We start from the raw sequence: 18,927 nt of genomic DNA, 5'->3' as shown, positions 1-18,927 counted from the left end.
TTCTGGTGGCCAAGGTAACCCCCAACACAGAGCCCAGCTCCCCTGCACTGAATGGGATTGGGGAACGGGGAGAGCCAGGAGCACCCAACACCATCCTGGTGCACAACTCTCAGCCGTGGGTGCGCTGCCGCCGCCAACCATCACCTCGTGTGTGGCGGATCCGGCCGTGGAAGCGCTTCCGAGGCTCTTATCTGCCGTGATTTATTCTTTAATTGGCAAAGCGTCCTGTGCCATAAATATTAGCAACCCAGCGACTCCTCCTGTAAAAATGAAGCCTCTTATCTTCCATTGCCATATCCCCGTCTATCACCTGCGTGCACTTATCAGTCTATCTCCTATCTGTCGCTGTAGTATCTAAAGGAGAGGCCCTGGAAAAGCCCTAATACCTGATTCCTTACAACTCCTGCCTGCTCCTCTGTGCTGGCTGCCAGGACAGCCCCTGCCCTGGCTCCGGGGCAGACCCACACGCTGTGGTGAGGCGAGGGGTGCGCAGCCAGCAGCCCCGCAGGGTCCTGCTGCCGATCCTGCCTCTTCCCTGGCACGGCGAGATGCTTGCAATTCATCAGCTTTAATTGCAACAACAACAAGAGCAACACCGAGAGGACCCATCTTGCGTCAGGCTGCGAACTGACACGCGGAGCTGCAGAAGTTAAAACAAAATAAAACATCTTGGATCCTTTTATCCTCTGCTCTTGTAATTTCAGCATGTCCAAACAGATTTTGGTGTGTGTTTATAACTGGTAACTTCATTTGCTCCCGGGCTGGGGCCTTAAATGCCAAGTTTCATCTCCAAGTCAGTTTTTATGGCTGAGATACATTAACTCCTGGGAGAAGAGGGGGGAAAAGGAAATACATAAGAATATAAGAGAAAGTTGGAGGGCATTAGAAAAAGCAGGTCTGAAGTCCCCAAGAGTGGATCAGTGGGGCAAAGTCATAAATCCCATGGATCTGTGTATAAAACCCAGCAACGAAAAGGTAAAATTGGTTTCCTGATAAACTAAAGCTCATCCTCATGTCTGATGAAGGCAAACTCCCCACTGCGCCCACACCACACCAGTGCTGTGTGTGAGTGTGAGTGTGGGCCTCAATGGCTCTGAGCAGGTCGATGGAGATCAGACAACCCACCGACGTACACGGCTCACACCACTGAGCGCAGGTCGGGGTCTGCCCCAAACCTCAGCACCCCAAAGTGCACTCAGCTTGATGGCTGCAGCAGATACCAGCACTATTAGACCCATGGCTGCAAATCCACCTTTGTAAGCCTCTAACACATGAAATTACCATAACTAGGACATTTCATGCTCCTCTCCCATCAAGCTGTTTAGAGCAAATTAAATTTCTCCCTAACCAGCCTGTAACAGTTCGTGTTAGATGTGGATCTAAATGTTAATTGCAGTGACAATAACAGGTCTGATCCTGCAGTCCTTATTTGGGTAAAACCTCCCACAGAAGCCAAAGGAATTTTGCCCCAGAGAAGACAGCTGGATGCAGTCCCACATTTCCAGTCTCCCGAAGATGCCAGAAGGTAGCAAGGATATTTCTGTGATGTTACAAACCTTCTCTTTCCCTTTCCCCCCACCCGCCTCCTCTCACTTCTTTAATGCACTATTAATTTAATAAGCTCTACCAGGCTGCCTAATGCTGTGCTCAACTTCAGCTTTGCACTTCCCAGCTAAGGACTTAAATCATCACAGGGGGTGACGGGAGGACGTTAAGATAATTTTTGCAGGTCATTGGCTTGTACATCTGCTTGGTGCAGGGATGCTTGAAGGTCCCGCGCCACCTGGGAGAGCTGTCGGGTGAGACTGAGCGGCTCTTGTTCCCTCTGCCCTTGGGTAATGCAAATACCCCTCATTCTGGGATGCTCGGGGAGGCAGGCTTATGCGATGGGGTAATTTGGGGTCTGCCTGTCCTCACCTGGGCAGCTTTCAATCCCATCACCCAATTCTAACTGATTTGAACAGAGATACTATTGAAAGTCCATTAGACAAAGGCTTCTCCCTCCATCCCCACCACATGTGCTCCAGACATCAGGGCAGAGAGATGTAGGTACATGTGGGCATCAGCAGGAGTTGGGAGCTGAGTTACTGTGGGGGGCTGACACTGCATCCAGAACAGGGCCCTTGGACCCAGTTAAGGGGATTTGGAAATCACAGACTTGGTTATTTTTAAGTGATTCCAGCTTATCTTGTCCATAACCCAGAATTATCTGATTGGACAACAGCAAAACCTGCTGCGCTTCCCCTCCTGCTCCTGCCCTTCCGCACAGTGAGAAAAAACAGCTATTTCCCCCCAGCTGCATTTTATTACAGATTAAAGAAAGAATAAATACAGAGCCTGAGAGAGAAGGAGCAGGAGAAGCTCTTGGGTTATGTCTGGGCTTCATCTTCCCCAGCGCAGCGAGGGGTGACCAGAGCACCCTGGTGCAGGCACAAGAGTGGCTCCAGCCCCAAGAAGGTGTTTGTGGGACTCCAGCAATCTAAAAACCAAACGAGCCAAAAGACAGACACCTTTTCTTCATGCACGCTGTGTGTGTCAGCTCCAGCATCCGCTCCCCCCAAAGCCACTGCCGGTTCCAGGACTTTGGACACTCTGGATGCTGTAGGCCAGGATCTGGCTTATCCATCACTCCCAGGAGACTTACAGGCTGCTGAAATGTCCCTGCACTGTGGAACTTTCTGCCTGGGATGTCTGATCTGTTGGTCTTCAGGACAGGACCTACCTCTTGCTCTCAGGGGCACGAGGAGCTCACGTGTTGCTTTTCTTCCCAGTATCATCCAGGCTCTCTTGCAGCTACGGGGCACGGCTGGACTTTGGGGGACAGGTCAGGGCCTGTGGCATCCCACAGGGACCCTGGAGGCTGGAAGCAGAGGTAGTCCCCAAGTACACAATCTCCTTGCCAGGACCCGTCAGGCACATCAGACCAACCTTGCAAACCCACACAGATGCAGGGGTAGGTCCCTGCTCCTTGGGGAGGCTCCACATACACAAACCAGCAAAAACTCTCCAGGACGAGACATTTCTCTAAGTGCTGGAGATTCAAACTGCTTTGTTTTGTTCCCAGCAGCATTTAACAGGCTGATGATGTTTGTTTATGAAGTGAATGCACATGATTTATTTGATCTGCTGGAGCTGGAGAGCCATATTCCCACGCCAAGGACAGGCAGAGACTCCACATTCTCCCCTCTTCTGGAGGCTGCTCAGATAAAATAATGCATTGCACAGGCACAAGCACTGTGCTGCCCTCCCAGCTGCTCCAGAACTGGACGTTAAATGCTTATTAGAGACCTCCTGACTTCCACACCATAAAGTTGCATTTGTTCTTGTCTGTCTCTGCATATAGAGTGAGACTTAATAAAGTGTTTGAGCAGTTAAAACAGGTTTGGGGAATAGGCTCAGGGCACCTGGGCTCTTGTCTGGATCCCCCTTGAACAATCCAATGGGAGGTTCCTTCTCCTCTTGTGCTCTGCTGGTGGATTGGGTTTAGCATGTCCCACCTGGTTTGCAGGCACAGCAATTTAACTGCTTTGCAAAAAGACTCTGTAAATGGAAAGTCCAGTTCTGCCTTCTGTAACACCTGGAGATCTCTTTATTTCATCTCATCACCCAGACCAGGGGTTGGCTGCCAAGGAAGCCAGCAAAGCAAGCGTTAACGGGTGGAAGATGAAGTGCAGTGCATGAACCAGTGGATTTACAGCTCTTTGGGAAGGCACATGCAGCATCACCCATCCAGCCAGCAGGACACAAGCCAAGTCCTCACCTGCAGCGAGGCAGCAGCAGCACATGGACCAAACCAGAGCCTGGGCACTGCTGCAGCTCATCCTGCCCTGCTGCTGCGCATCAGCCTCATGGCACAGAAGCATCTGGTGTGCACCAGGGCTGGAATGTGACTCAGTCCCTTAGAGCCTCCTCGTCCCTGCATACAGAACACTTTGCAAATGAAGTGTGAAGATAATACGCTTTATCATAGGCATTTATTACTGATGATTGTTGTATAAATCTCCCTCCATTCACATACATATACATAAGGTGTGTAATAAATATGCAGTATCCGGCAGTACCCAGAGCCTTTTTGATGATGTCAATGTAGCCCCCATAAAGATAGTGGGAAATGATTCATAATATTTATATGACAGACATGATATGAACTGTAATAGCCTGTTGGGATCGAGAATATCCATAGGTCTCTGTCAGCCGCAAATGTGATTTAAATATTATATATGTGGCAACTGTAGCATTAGTAATATGATAGCTGTTATTGATAGTGGTCATAAAATGCAGTAGTTTTGCACTGAAGAATGTGAAAAATAATCTAGTGGTTTTCCTAATGGTCTTCCCAGCAATGCACTGAAAGGAAGTGTACTTCCAATGCCTCCTTTTGCAATGCCTCCTCCTCTCCTCCCCCCACCCCAAATTACCGTCAGGCTCTATCAGATTACTGCCAGGGCCACATTTTACTCCGCTGGTGGCAGGTTGTGGCATATCATCCTCCTGGGTCTGCCTGGGGAGCCCCGGGGATGCTCCCCAGGGATGCTCCCCAGGGATGCATGTGCAGGGATGGCTGTGCTGGCACAGACAGTGAGGAGCAGCAGGAGAGGTGCTCAGAGGAGGAGCTGGTGCCATGCTGGCTGAGAAGGGGGATGTTTGTCCATCAAGCTGAGCAATGGCAAAGGGTTCTCAGCCAGCATAACTCAGCACAGCCCTGTAAAACAGTACAGCTACACTGGTTTATGCTCACCAGGCTTCCCAAGTGTGGCTCTGGGAGCTGGGGCACCTGAATCCTCTTCCCTCCCCTGGCCTGGTGTGCCCAAAGCCAGGGGACTGCTGGAGGGGCTGCAGCATCACTTGCTTCCCTGCACCAGCTCGCAGTAGGGGGAGAATGGCTTGAGATAAACAGATCTTTGACACCCCTGCATGTGCACCAGCAAGGGCCTACCTGGGTTAGAGCACAGGAAAGCTGGGAGAGCTGTGGGTGACACCACTGACCCCAAGTTACTTGCTTTTTTGGCCATCGCACACCTGCACAAAAGGCTGGTGGGTTTGCACTGCAGCAAAGTGCAAAGGGCACAGCACAGGGGCTGGTGGGAGCTGAGGGACCTCTGTCCACAAAACCGGACCCACATCTGAGCAGAGACAACATCCTTCCATTGCCACTAACGCAGCAAAGGTCCCCTTCCCTCCTGGCTGCCGGCCTGCCTTCATCTCCCCTGCCTCTGTCCCAGCTTCTTCCGAGAGCAGAGGGGGGAAAACACTCCAAGCCACAATAAACCAGTGGCTGCCACAGCCATAACTCACAACAGCCCCTGGTTTTCTGCTGTTAGCAGAGCCAAGTGAGGATGAGACTTGCCTGTACGGAGGGTGCAGCCCAGCAGGATCCCTCAGCCACAGCAGGGTCTGGAGGGGGTTCAGGAACAGAGATCCCAGCACAGATGCCTGGCGTCAACCCAGCAGCACTGCCCTGCAGCCTGGGGAGCTGCTTTTAATAGCAGCCACTAACAGGGATCAGGTGTTGCCTGGAGAGCTCAGGAGCTGGGAATGCTGCAGTGGCTTGTGGGGAGGGGACCAGAGCAGCCTCAGAGGCAGGTATCGAGATGCTGGTTACATCCTTTCACATCACAGAGAATAAATCAAGGAGGTGATCTGTGCTCCATGCAGAGCAGAGCCAGGGCAAGGCACTGAGCAGCTCCCTCGGGTGTACCCTTGAAAAGTAAATGAATTAGAGTTCCCTTAGTGGCTCTTTGCAGAGGGACCCGCTGGTGCTCACACCTATGGCTCTGATCAGGGCTCTCCCTGTGCTAACGAGGGTCAGGCTAATGCCCTCAGGAATTCCATCCCCCAGGATCACACTCTCCCGTTTTAAAGCAAACAGGACACACACGTTTCAGTTTAACCTGAAGCACCCATGGGCAGAGCTGGACCCGAGAGGAGAGCAGCAGCTTGTGAGGGGTGAAAGGAGCAAGGAGGGGATGCAGGCTGACTGCCCCCCGAAAGAGGAGGGGAAGGGGAGCTGCAACCCACCTGCTCATCACCACCGGAGCCGCATGTCCTGGGCTCCCTCCTTGTCTGTAACTGCGGCACCACAGTTGTGAAAGGAAGCAAAAGTGTGTCTGAAGGTTGGGTCCAGCTGTAACTTAATGGCAGTTTTCTATATTGCATCACAAGGGACCCGATCTTCCTCTTCCTCACCCCCGTGTTGCTCCAGGGAAAACCATGGGCCTATTCCTGCTGTCATTTACACGAACATAAATCAGGAATTCACTCAGTTGAAGTAAGTGGAAGTGCACTGGTGTAAAGCCAGTGTGAGGTCAGAGTTACCGTGCTGTAAAAGCAGCGTGAGACTAGAATCAGCCCCAGGACATTGCAGAGATGCTCCGAGGGAAGCCTTGGGAAATCAGTGATATAGAAATTGGGAAAGAGAAGAAAGATGGCATGTGATTTCCTGATCAAACCCTCAAGGCCAGCTCTCACACTGTCCTGGTGAGCACTCCTGCCAGAGCAGCCTCTGTATTATTCCCCTTCTGGGGAAGCAGCTGTGAGATGTTCCATATGAAGATGCCATATAAAAATAAATTGAATCAAATTATGGAAACAACTAAAGTCATTTCTTCTCTGTCCTCACATTAATCCATTTAGGTTGATTCTTTGGGTGCTCCACAGGGCATTTGCATTGCTATCCTGTCAGCCCCTCAAACGAGCCTCGGAGTCTCCTAATTCCATGTCTTTTTGCTGTTCTTCCCCCTCCTCCTGCCCCTGTATGGACACCTCGAGGAGGATTTTGGGGCAGGTTGGATTGAGCTGTGATTTGCTCCCAATTGCAACAAGCAACAATGTTTTAATGAGGTTTTTTTGGGGGTGAATTAAGGGAAGGAAAAGCCAATACCACACTGTAAATGAAATAATGATGCATAAGGCCCAAAATGCAAAGAGAAGCACATCAGTGGCAATTGGAGTTGTTACCGGAGCCTGTGCAGTGATACGTGGTGGCAAGCAGGCTCCGAGGCAGTCAAAGCAATTCCAGCAGCATGGACCCGGAGGAGGCTGGGACAACGTCCCCATCCAGCGCGGATTTGTGCTGCCCTAAAATCACACGTCGTGCTTCCGAGAGGATGAATTCCAGAAGGTCCCCGGGCCCGGTGTAAGTAGGTCAGGGTGGATGTGCATCAGCCTCGTACGGCCTCGCGGTCCCCGTGCCCCGCGGAGAGGATGCACAGTGAGCAGCAAACAGCGCACGCAGGGGGACAAAGGCTCCATCTCTGGCAGAGGGGACCTCATGTGAAGTGGCTGCCCCAAGGTGCAAGTAATTCACCCCTTGGCGGTGGGGATGAGCCCCACTCGGTTGGAGGGGGACAGCACCAACCGTGCCCCACGGCAGCCAAAGGGACGAGCTGGGCACTGCTGGTTACTTCCCTCTTCTGTGCTGCTAAAAACCAGAACTTGTCATGAAAAGGTGAGAACCCCCCAAGTCACCTCACACTGGATGGTCCCTGCAGCAGGAGGTCCCATCCTGCCTGGCTCAGCACAAGGGGGTGAACTTGGCTGGTTCCCCTTGCCCTGAGCCCTGAGCCCTGCGCTGTGCAATTCCTTTTCCTCCACAGCTCAGGAGGGTTTCTCTGCTGAAGCTTCAATTTCAGCTCATTGGAATTTCCCTGCAGAAAAGAAACTCCAGCAGGAAATTCCCACTTGGCTCCGCAGAAGGTACAGACATGGGGGGTTGTGGTTGCCCGGCCCGTGCGATGCCCAGGGATGCTGCCAGGGCTCGCTCTCATCCTGCCCGGTCCTGTAATGCTCCTGTAGTGCTGTGCTCTGCTCTGGAGGAGCACTGCCCAGCCCGTTGTGCCTCCTGTGCTCAGCACCGTGGGTCAGGATGCGGCTGCTGACACGGCACGTTTGGACAGAGGGACGTGCTCGCGGTGGGATCCAGTGTAACCCCTGCGAGCATCCAACATAAATATTTCGCAAGAGATGGCAGAAGGGGATGAAGGGAAGCGCTGGGGGGGCAGGTCCTGCTGCCATGTACACCACGGGGAGCCGGACATCACTTCCCAGCCTGGACTGACCTTGGCCAATTCCCCCACATTTACTCAGCTTTTCAGCAGCGGCACCGAGAGCAGGGTCCGACCCCTGAGGTCTGGCTTAGGGTGGAAATTCCCGAGTCTTTTCCCAAAATCCCTTGGTTTCCTCCCCAGCCGCATGTGCTGACACCAGGGACCCGCTGGGGTTTGTCCCCTGGGCACAGCAATGGGGATCCAAGCACTTGGCACCACGATGCCACAGCCGCGGGATGGTGAGTGCAGCAGTAACAGCTCAAGGCACAATCTCTGGTCCCCTGTGCTCTGGGAAATACGCTAAAGAAACGGCCAGAGTAAACCCCAGGGGTAACACCATGCACGGGGGTCCTGCTGCCAGGCGGAACAGGAGTCCTCTGCTTAGAGGATCCATCTCAGCCACCGCCAAGGGAGAGCTGCTGGAGGCAGGAGCCTTAGGCCTGTCCTTGCTTCTGCAGTTGAACTTTTGCAGCAGTGACGGAGAACACAGCAAGGCAATAACCACTTTTATTTCCCTTGACCGCTCTTTCTCAAGGATCAATAGTTCCAGGGGGTTTTGCCAGACGAACCCTGCTTAAGTGTATGTTGGCTTTGAGAGGATCACCCAGGGCCGAGCACTGGCTCGTGCTCAGCGTCTCAGCAGGCAATGAATCTGAAGCTGCTTTAGATGTGGTTCTAGGCTGTGTACAGCTCCCAGGTGGTTCTCATTTCAAAGCTTAGTTTTGGCATTCGCAGTCTGTGATCGTTCCCTAATGCAGCCTCAACACCTTCACTGCCCGCACTGCGAGACCCAAAGGGGTGCAATTCCAGGGGTGCCAGTCCCAGGGGTGTCACATCCGATGATGAGCACGCTGGCTGGGGATGCTGCCCTGCATGGCAGGCCAGGCTGATGCTGGTGTGTTGAGGAAGCCAAATGCAAAGTAAAACATCATTACAAACACTAACAGGCTTTGTGAGCTGTGCTATGAGACAGCTCAGTGTTGGGGCTGCTTCCTTACAGAGCTCTCCCCTGCTAAATCTTGTCTGATACTAAAGCTGGCTCGATAGGGTCCTGCTCCCTGGTTGAAACATCAATATTACTAATAAATAGAAATAACAAGTAAAGGAAAGGGCCAGACCAGCACGACCTGCTTTATGAATTAATGTAGTGAAAACTGGCCATTTTCCTACAGCCTTTATGTACTACAGGCCCACAGATGAACTTCGTAGGCATTTATTGGACATCGGTGCATTGGAATAAAGCTGGAGCAATGCTGTCACCTCATTACTGACTTGCTGTGGTGTGCCAGGGAAAAGGCCTGTTGCAGACACCCCTTTGGCTTTCACAAACACTCTCTATTCCTCTCCCCGGGTGGGTGAAATCATCTCTTCCAGCCAGGATCTTCTCATAGTGGATCCTCTCCTGGCCTCAGAGCCGAGGTGTTCCTGTGGGAGCCAGAGCTCCATGTTCGCAGGGATTTTAGCTGGGATTTGTGGTCCCGTGCAGGGTGTTTTGGCAGGGACATGCTTGGTCGGGAGCTGGGGGATGGCTGTCAGCAGGAGATGCACAATCTGACCCCTCGTCCCGAGCGGGAACATATTCCCCATGCACACAAGTGTGCTCGTGCCTATATATATCGATGTCTCTATATATACACACAGGCAGCAGCGGGTGATGTGCATTTCCCTGTTCATCTGTAATCCTGCCCTGTGATTTCTGCTTCCCGGGTGATGACTATCGGGAGGTGTGAAGCAGACGTGCCTGTGCTTTGCGATGCGATATGATACGATCCTCACAGTAATGTTATATCCAGGCGCGGCGGGATGGATCCGGCTCTGGGAATGCCGACCTGCCAGACTCACTGCCGGCGGCTTTACACCACTCTGGCAGCCGGGTCCGGCCCCTGCTCCCAGACACAGACACCAGATCGTGTCCATAATTTATAAGCTATTCAAAATTTATTGCTGAGGACAAACTCTGACTGCAGAAGGGGTTTAAATCCTTGTTAAGTATTAAAGTGGAAATAACGATGCTAATGGGGGGCAGGCGGTGGGGATGGGGCAGCAGCCTCCTCCCATTGCCCCCTGCAGCGGACCTGGTACCCCTCAAATTGCTTCTTTATCCCCTTTTCTCCCTTTGTGTTCCCTCCTTCACTGCCAGCCTGCAGCCACAGGAGCCCCCGGGTCAGGGGTAGGTCGAGGCTGGCTGTGCCCCCCCCCGCTGCCCTCATCCCCCTCCCGGGGGGACCCTTGGCTTTGCGGCGGGGGGCCCGGCCCGCCCCAGCGCGGGGCTGATGGAGCCATACAAGCACTTGTCACCCCAGCGGTGACAAATCGGCCCCGGCTGACAAGAACGGATGGAGCCGCTTCCCGGGATGAGGCAGGGGCGAGAGCGGGGCCGGGGGCTGGGATGCGGGAGCGGTGGCACTGGATGGTTGGGGGGGACCCAGGTGGCGGAGCCGGGACAGGCTGAGCCGGGGCTGGTGCTTGGGGTCTGGGCTGGGGCAAATTCAATGCGTCCTACGGCGGCCTCCTCCCAGAGCCCGGCTTAATGGGATGCCAGAGACGACAGGGTTGCCTCGACCGGCTCATTCCCCGGGCCTGGGGAACCATCCATCTTGCTCTAACCCTATTTTAAAAAAATATAAAAGGAAAGAAAAGGAGGGGGTGGGGGAGAAGGAAAAATGATAAATCTGTTCAGGGCTTTTGTTCACTGCGATTCCCGGAAAGGACAAAAAAAATGAAATAAAAGCCAGGCCCATTTTTTCCCCGCTTGGTGTTGCCATGGGACGGACCCCCCCGTTCCCAGGAGTGCGGTGCCTTTGGGGAGGGAAAAACCCCCAATGCCCTCATTAACGTTATGAGTTGCATCTGTTCCCTGGGCCTGGGTCACTTCCAGCCTTCCAGCACTCCATGCCTGCCTCTCCCACCCCCACACATTCCCGTTGCTAATTCATTTGGATATCCATGCCCACAGAAAGCAAAGGGGAAATCCCCGCTTGGGATCAAGACAATGACCGCTGTGCTGAGAGCATCCTGGCTCCGAGAGCATCCCGGCTCCCGGCTGGAGCAAGGTCTTGGGGCAGGAGACCTGCCAATCCCTCTGGAAAAGAGAAAGAATCATCCTGGGTCACTGCTGCAAGAGCCAGGAGAGGAAATTCCCACTTGGAAAACACAGTGGGCAGGAGGGGTTTGGAGCAGCATCGCAGGGTGTTGCTCCTCCATGCCCTCTTCTGCTGGGACCTCGGACCCGCCAGGCCCAAGCCCTTACGAAACCACACGAACAAACCTCTCTATCCTGCTCCTGCTCAGCTCCGCGGCTCTTTCCGTGCTCAGGGAATGCTCGTGATCAGGACCCAGTGTTATTTACCACCTCCAGGAGGGTGGGGAGGCTTAAAAGATCTTTGATGTGACACGCTGTCATAAAACTATTTGTACAGTAGAGCAGAGGCTCTCCAGGATTCTGCAGAATGAGGGAATTGGTTTGATATTTCCAATCTCATGTGATAAGGAACGTGCACGCAATTGCCCTGATCGGAACTGCAAGGTAAAGCACAGCAGACAAGGCTGGGAGCCATAAAGCAAAGAGCTGCACAGTGAGACACAGCGCAGTGGGAGCAGCGTGGGGACGGGAGGGTTTCCTTACCCCGTGCTCCATCCACCCGGCTCTGCTTTCCAGGCTGTTACAACCCAAGTGCCGGGCACGGCTGCCCCCTGCACTGCTGAAATGCTCCCGGTTCTCCAGAGATCCATCTCTGAGAGCAGGGGAAGCAGCAGCCTTGAGCACCCAGGTCCGCATCTGCAGCAGGGATAGGTCCAGAGTGAGCTCTGGTGGATGCAGGGAACAACATGGGGCTGAGGAAGGGAGGAAGGAGGAAAAGCAGTGAGTACATCTGCGTAACCCAGAGGTTTGGTGCCTGCTGTGCTAATGGTGTATATGAGCCAAGCACTAAAATGTGCCTGTCCTGGTGCAGGAGGCTCCTGGCTGTTGCATGTCCTGAATGGGGTGAATGGCAGGACTGTGCCATTCTGAGCCATGCCATGCCGTGCCACCCCTTGCTGGGGACAGGCAAATGAGCCCCAGGCCGGTGGCATGGCTCAGCACAGCTCGGCACAGGCTCACAACCAGGCAGAGGCATCCGCACAATGCTCCCGGCGCTGGTCAAAGCCTGGCATCATGAGGAGGGATCGCGGCAGTCGTGCCTGCAAGCCGAGGAGGGCAGCAATCACACCAGCCTGCTCTGCACACCCTGGGCGCTGCTGGCAGCACCACGGCACCACGGCAGGAATTGGTTTGCTGGATTGTGTGTAAAAAGATTCAGTCTTTATTATAAACGCTATAAATAGTTTGTGGTTCTTCTTTGAGTTTAAGAACAAAAGGCTGTTTCATTATCATTAAACTTGTATTTGAGTTGCTCTGTGGCCGGGTGTCTGGCTTTTTATTGCAAGCCAGGGCTTTCAAAAGCTCCTTAAATGTTAATGTCACCTTTAAAACAACAGTGGCGAGGCCTTTGATCAGCAGAGCCAGTCACTTCTTGCAGCTGAAGTAAGAACCAGCGACCGACTGATGTTGGGGTTTTAATATTTCCCTTCCTCCTTGCCAAGCCCCGGCACCGGGATTGAAGCCGGGCTTTGATCAGACCTGATTTTTTAGCCACCTCAAGGAACTGCTGTTTAAAGGAGATGTTGAGCGCTGGGTTTCATGGCTCGATGTGATGGAGGAGAGCAGGGCACGGCTTTGGGGACAGGAGAGGGGCCCTGAGCTGCCATGGGCCTCGGGGTTCCCCGGGAGATGTGGTTTGGGGCCACCAGATGCATCCCTGCAATTTAGAGGCTGGGGGGGAATAGGATCATCTCAGTCTTTCCCTTCTCATGGCACCAGCATTGCCCTTCACCAAAAACTCACAGCAAGACAGATCGCTCACTGTCTCTCATCCCCCCGCTGCCCCTGTCCCCATCCCCTCCCTGCTCAGATGCTGGACACCCCATGGCCACAGACACTGCATTTGCTGCTCGGAGGTTGCTGGGTCGGGGTCACACGCATCCCTCTGTGAGCAGGCGGGAGCGTAGCGCCGGAGGAAAGCACATTTCAGGTTCGATTAATGCCATTCCCGGCAGAGGCGGCCGCGCTGGTGCGGGGCTGGGTACAAGGATGTGTTTGCAGAGATAAGTGTGAGTGTAACCTGATGACACAAGTTGCCTGCTTCCAAATGTCAGGCAAAGTTCACGCAACCCATGTGAAACGAGTTAAAATTTAACAGAAATCTGCAAAGTGTTGTGTTGTAATTGAATCCATGATGCGGGCTGGAAGCGTGCTCGGGCACATCCCGGATTCACCTCAACCATAGTGTTCTCCTTGAAAATAAAGGTTGGTTTAGAGGAGGTGGCTGCTGCCGAACATGCGTGTGCCCCCTCTGTCCCCTTCCGCAGGGAGAAAGCTCTGTCTGAAAACTTCTGAGTCACTCTGCATGGGTTTTGATGTGCCAAAGCTGGTTTAAAACATCACGGCTGAAGCAGCAGCCAGGAGAGCTGTGCTCGGGCTCACACAGATGAGAGCAAAGCGCTGCAGAGCCGAGTGAGCCGCATCGGGCTCTGCAGCCAGAACAAGAGTCCTTTGAGCCCTACCCGCGCAGTAGGAAGGAAAAAGGCTTTTTGGCTTCTTGACACTGTGATGTGGCTTTGTGTTGTTTTTCCCTTTGCTGGCTGCTAATTCCCCCTTTGTCCTGGCATGGTAGGGTGCAAACCCCTTCAAGCTTTAGAAATGGAAAGTTGTTTTGTTGGTTTTGTGCTCCATTTCTATAGCTCCAGCGGTGGGTTCAGCCCTGAAGCCCTCCCTATGCGGTCTTTGGGACACAGCGGCCAGATGTGAGCAGCACAGCCCCTCCAGCCTTGTGCTGGGACAACCTCTACACCCCTGTGACTCCAAAGCAGCCATTCCAGTGACCTTTTCTTCTCCCTTTCCACATGCCCCTGGCCAAATTCTGCTCAGGTCCTGCATCCCAGACCTGAGCCCTGGCCACCAGAACAGTCACTCCATGGTAAGAGTAGCATGGTAAGAGGCAGGAGAAATGAGCTCTGTGCTCTGACTCACTCGGAGGTTTTTGTGTCCATCTTTTCCATTTAGGGAGTTTATTACACTAAGTGATTGATGGATTAGATTAACAAATAGCGGTGGATGCCCATCTTAGTTTGGCCTCACTGAAAACAGCCCGTGCACATCTCCATGGGTGGACCTGAGGCTTGGCTCTGGTTTATCCCCTGCTCCTCACCAGCAGATTAAACCTCAGTGGTTGCTTGTGACACTAATGGCCGGTGCTGCTGGCTGTCCCCCGGGGCTGCTGGGCTCTGCACCGGACACAGCGGGCTCGGAGGAGAGCTGCGAGGGGTGACTGAGACCCTTGTGTGCTGTTACTTTGCAAGGGCTTTTCATAAGGGAGCTAAAAACAAATTTAGCACTTAATGCTTTGAAGAGTAAACACTTAAATGCCCTATCATCTGCCCAAGTGCTTTGTTTATTATTCAGAGAAGCCAAACTGAAGCAGTTTTCCATGGAGATGTAGTACCTCCTTCAGATGAGCCTGCTTAATTAGATCCTGGTTGCAGAGTGCTCTGCTCTGGAAGAGGTGCTGATGAGGGAGAGTGGAACAGTTCCTTCCCGAGGCCCAGCCTTGGCTCTATCTGCATTCGAGCACCCTGTGCACAGGGCAGGATTTGGGGAGGAGAGCACTGAAGCTGCACATCTCAAGCTCTGGTTCAAGGCTGCAGATCAGGGGGACACAGGGACAAACCCAACACGGGCGCTGGGAGCAGAGGAGCCCCCATTCACTCCCAGCCACGCCAGGCTCTGTCCCAGCCTCTCACCCCAGCTCCAAATCCCAGCAGGTACAAACCTGGCCTCCAGGAAGGGCCGGCAGCTTCACACAAGCTATTTGCCCTTAAAAGAAAGTTGGGATGCAAGACTCTGTTTTAGGCACTAATTACCGGTTAAGTGCCGCTCTTGAATGGTGGCTGCCATGAGCGGCACTCCCTGAAACATAAAAACTCCAGTCTCCCATTTATAAGCTATTAAAGCTGTTCCATCCCTTAATGGACATCCTCAGGTGAAGAAGACAAACAACGGCGAATGCTGAAGCACAACGGCAAGGCCAGACACAATAACAGACACAGCACGGGAAGGATCTGACACAGGGAGACAAACAGGAGCAGAATTTATGTCACTGGAGATTACAAGGGCACCATATATCAGTTCTGCTCCGAACACCAGCGCGAGGGCTGGCCCAGCCCTGCAGAGCAAGCCCCAGAGCAGCACTAACAGCCCAGAGAAGGGCAGAGCTGTGTCCCTGCGCGGCGCCGGTGAGAGGGGAGTTTGGTAGCAGAGAAGGGGAGATGCCCAAAACCCCGCAGCAGCCTCATGCCTGGTGCCTGATGCAACAACCAAAGGCATCGCTCCCTGGTAATGCCACAAGACCAGAAAGCGTTTCCCTGGCCAGCCAGCACACCCGGACATGGCACAAAGGCTGTTTGCACCCTGTGGTCAAAACAGCATCACTCCGGGCATCCCACTGTTCGAGCTGCTCAGGCTGGTCTTCGCCCTTCCTCAGCCTTTACCCATCACATGCTGCCACCCCAACACCCCCCAAAACAGCTCTTATAGTCCAGGGCTCTGGCCGAAGGTTTTGGGAAGGCGAAACCAAAGGCCAAGCGCAGCCCAAACCCGAAACTGCCATGGCAGGGAGGGGAATCCTGTCCTACCTGCTGCAAAGGATCACGAACAGCCGAGAACGGGTCCATCACGCGGAAGCCCCAGTGCAAATGGCTTTAATAACATCATGTGCCCCAGCAGCACCAGTCTGCAGGGGAAGGTTTTACCCACACCTCATGGGATTTGGCCGTGCCTATATCAACTTTCTCATGTTTATCCAAAACCTGTAAATAGTCATGAAAACTCAGGAACAGGAGAAGGGTGTTGCCCTTCAGTTGGATTTTGTGTAATGTGAGTACTTTGGACTTTGTTTAACACGGAGATGAATTGTGAGCTGCTTGTCTTCCAGCACAGAACCTTCTTGTCTTGTTTTCCACGACCGTTTGCAAACATGCAGTACCTGCCATGCAGCAGCACGCTCCCCACTCAGCACCCTGCAACTGCTCTGGCAAGAATCAGAAATCATGACAAGAATCTGGAATTCTAGAATCATGGAATCATGGAATCCTAGAACGGTTAGGGTTGGAGGGGACCTTATATGGCCATTGCCATTTCATATGTGAGCAAAGGGAGAAATCAGAAGCAATTTTTGCCCATGGGCAGAAAATAGCCCTATGGCCACACTGGGACCTGAACTTGGGAATGTCTATCTAGTTCCCAACCATTTCTGGTGTTGGAATGCTGCTGCCGTCCTGCCCCAGGTTCTGGGGTGTGAAGCAGAGATGAAGGGTGCCTCTTGTTGCACTGTGTCTACCAGACAGGATGGGTCCCAGCATAAGCCCAAGGTGGGAAAGAGTTTAAGCATCAAGCTAAAGAAGGGGAGTGCTGCAGAAGAGGGGTCCTGCAGGACGTGGCTGCTCAGCTCTAAGTCAGCAACTCCCAGCTCTCATTATTTCACTCCAAGTCAGCACGCCAGCAGTCACACTTCAGAGCAAAAACTGTCCTACTTTCGAATACCTAACTGCAACACGTGCTTTAGATCCCTATTGCCGTGCACACACGTTTCCAGTCGAATGGGCCCCCCCAGCCTGGATGGTCCCCTCCATTCTTGGGTTACACAAGCTGAAGCCGGCGTTGATCCGCCTGGCCCCAGAGCAGTAAATTGCCCTGCTCTCAGTAACGTGGGGCACGATGACTTCATTGCTGGATGAACTCATCACAGGAGCATTCCAGCCGTCTGTTAAGCGCTCCCCTTCATGGAGCGTGTCTGTCACAGGCTCCGCGGGGATCGGACACCCTCAGCCTCCTCATCACAAATGAAAAATGCCTTTTCTTCTCCAGCCACACAAAGCAGCGGCTCTGCCCGGAGGCCGGCGGCAGAGCCCCTTCCCTGCCTTCCCCTCGCACGCAGCGATATTGCATTCATTCATCTCGGGGGCCGCCGCGTGCTCGCGGGCTGACAATACATTATGGTGATGTAGGTCTTCATTTCATGCTGTCAGGGACTAGAACAACTGTATCTATTACCCAGGAGGCCAAACGGGGCAGCTTTGCCCCAGCTCATCTTCTGCACCCAGGCTAACCTGACCAGGGGTCCCAGCCCCATCTCCTGCCCCTTCTCACCGGGCACGAGGATGGAGGGAAGCACCCAGTGCTCTGGGTGCCGCCGGGGGGACAGGGGAGCTGGAAGATGGATGGCCCCAAGCGCTGCAAACACAATGAGGTAATTCCACCCAGCAGAGGCTCATCAATCCCCCGGCTCTGCGGCGGCGTCCCCACGGCTCGGCCATGGCTATGGTTTGCCCGGGCGACAGCCCAGGTGTGTGGCTGTCATGGAGATAAAAGAGGCTTAATTAAGACCCAATAAGTGAAGTGATTTGTTATCTGGTGCGATATATTACTGCAGCCCATCGATCCCAGAAACACACACGTGCCCGAGAGCTGCCGCTGCGGCTGGATCTCTCCCTGCTGAATACCCAGCACCACTTTCCCACCAGCACAACAGTCGCCAGGGCCTGCTGCTGGGCGCAGGCAGGGCCAGGGACCAGCCACTAATATCCCACTGTATCCCATGTACCCATGCTGGGTACATGCACAAAAGTATCGGGATTTGCTTTTCCCAGGGGAAGAACCCGCTGAACCCTGGTGATGCTCAGCTCTGCCTGAAGCCCAGAGCCAGCCCATCCCAGTCTGCAGCAGTTTCCATAGACCAGCACGAGCTCAGCTGGTGAATGGGAAGCCCCAAGGCTGTGGCATGTCCCATCCAGAGCAGGGCTGATGTCCAATGGCCCTGCATACCCAAGCCCGTGACCTTCTTGCTCCAGACCATCACCATGCTCTGTAGCTGCCAGAAAGCTCCCTCCCAAGCTAAAATCAAACCATTTCTGTTTCAAAGCGTGAAGGGGCGAAGGGGAGAGGGAGGGGAAACCGACTCGTTTAACATTCGAAATGTTAAACCACTCAAGAAGTTCTTTGATCTTTTGAGGTTTTGCTGCAAAGGGAACACCCTTTCCCCATTGGTTTACTGAGTCACGCTTATTACTTCAATGCAGAAATATCCTTTATGTCAAGTGTATAAATATCCAGCTCTAAGCTCCAGAAGCCTTTTCCTTTTTTCTTTTTTCTTTTTTTCTGTCTGTCTTCTTTTCCCTTTCTTTCGGAGGAGCACGTTTCACACTTTCCCTTGCAGTGATTTCCCAGCAGGAAAGCTGGGTGCTGTGCACAGGGCCTCTGGAAGGGCACCCTGCCCAGGGCCACCCCACTCTGCACCCTCCCCAAATCCCTTGCAGAGCCATCAGCCTAGGAAACCAGACAGAAGGCAGGAGGGAGGAGGATGCTGGAAGATCCGGCCTGGCTCCGCAGCTGTGTTCCATTGGGAGGACCCCAGGATGCTCCTATCACCAGGACACACATCTCCACTGGGATGTGCAGCCTGCCCTGAAAGCAAGGGCAGAGGGGTGGTTGTACAAACGGGATCCCCAATGCCCCATGTCCTGTGCCTGCGCCACTGGCAGCTTTTGGCTGTGGCCGGGTTCACGGTGGCCCCAGCAGTGCCGTGCTGGCGCCCGACGGCACCCAATGGCACCCAATGGCACCCCTGCACCCGCCACGCCGAGCCCGCGCTGGGGCCCGGAGCCAGGCTGCGGCTGCTCCCGCCGCCCGCCCGCGACTTGGCCCAGAGCAATGTCTGCGGATGCGCCTGTTTGAGCAGCGCTGGTGGCGGGCAAGCCCCAGCTTGAGGAGCCGCGCTGGAGCCCGGCA

The sequence above is a fragment of the Strigops habroptila genome, chromosome 15 (genome assembly GCF_004027225.2).
Source record: "Strigops habroptila isolate Jane chromosome 15, bStrHab1.2.pri, whole genome shotgun sequence".
In the NCBI taxonomy this organism is placed as follows: domain Eukaryota; kingdom Metazoa; phylum Chordata; class Aves; order Psittaciformes; family Psittacidae; genus Strigops; species Strigops habroptila.
Note: the sequence above shows the minus strand (reverse complement) of the source record.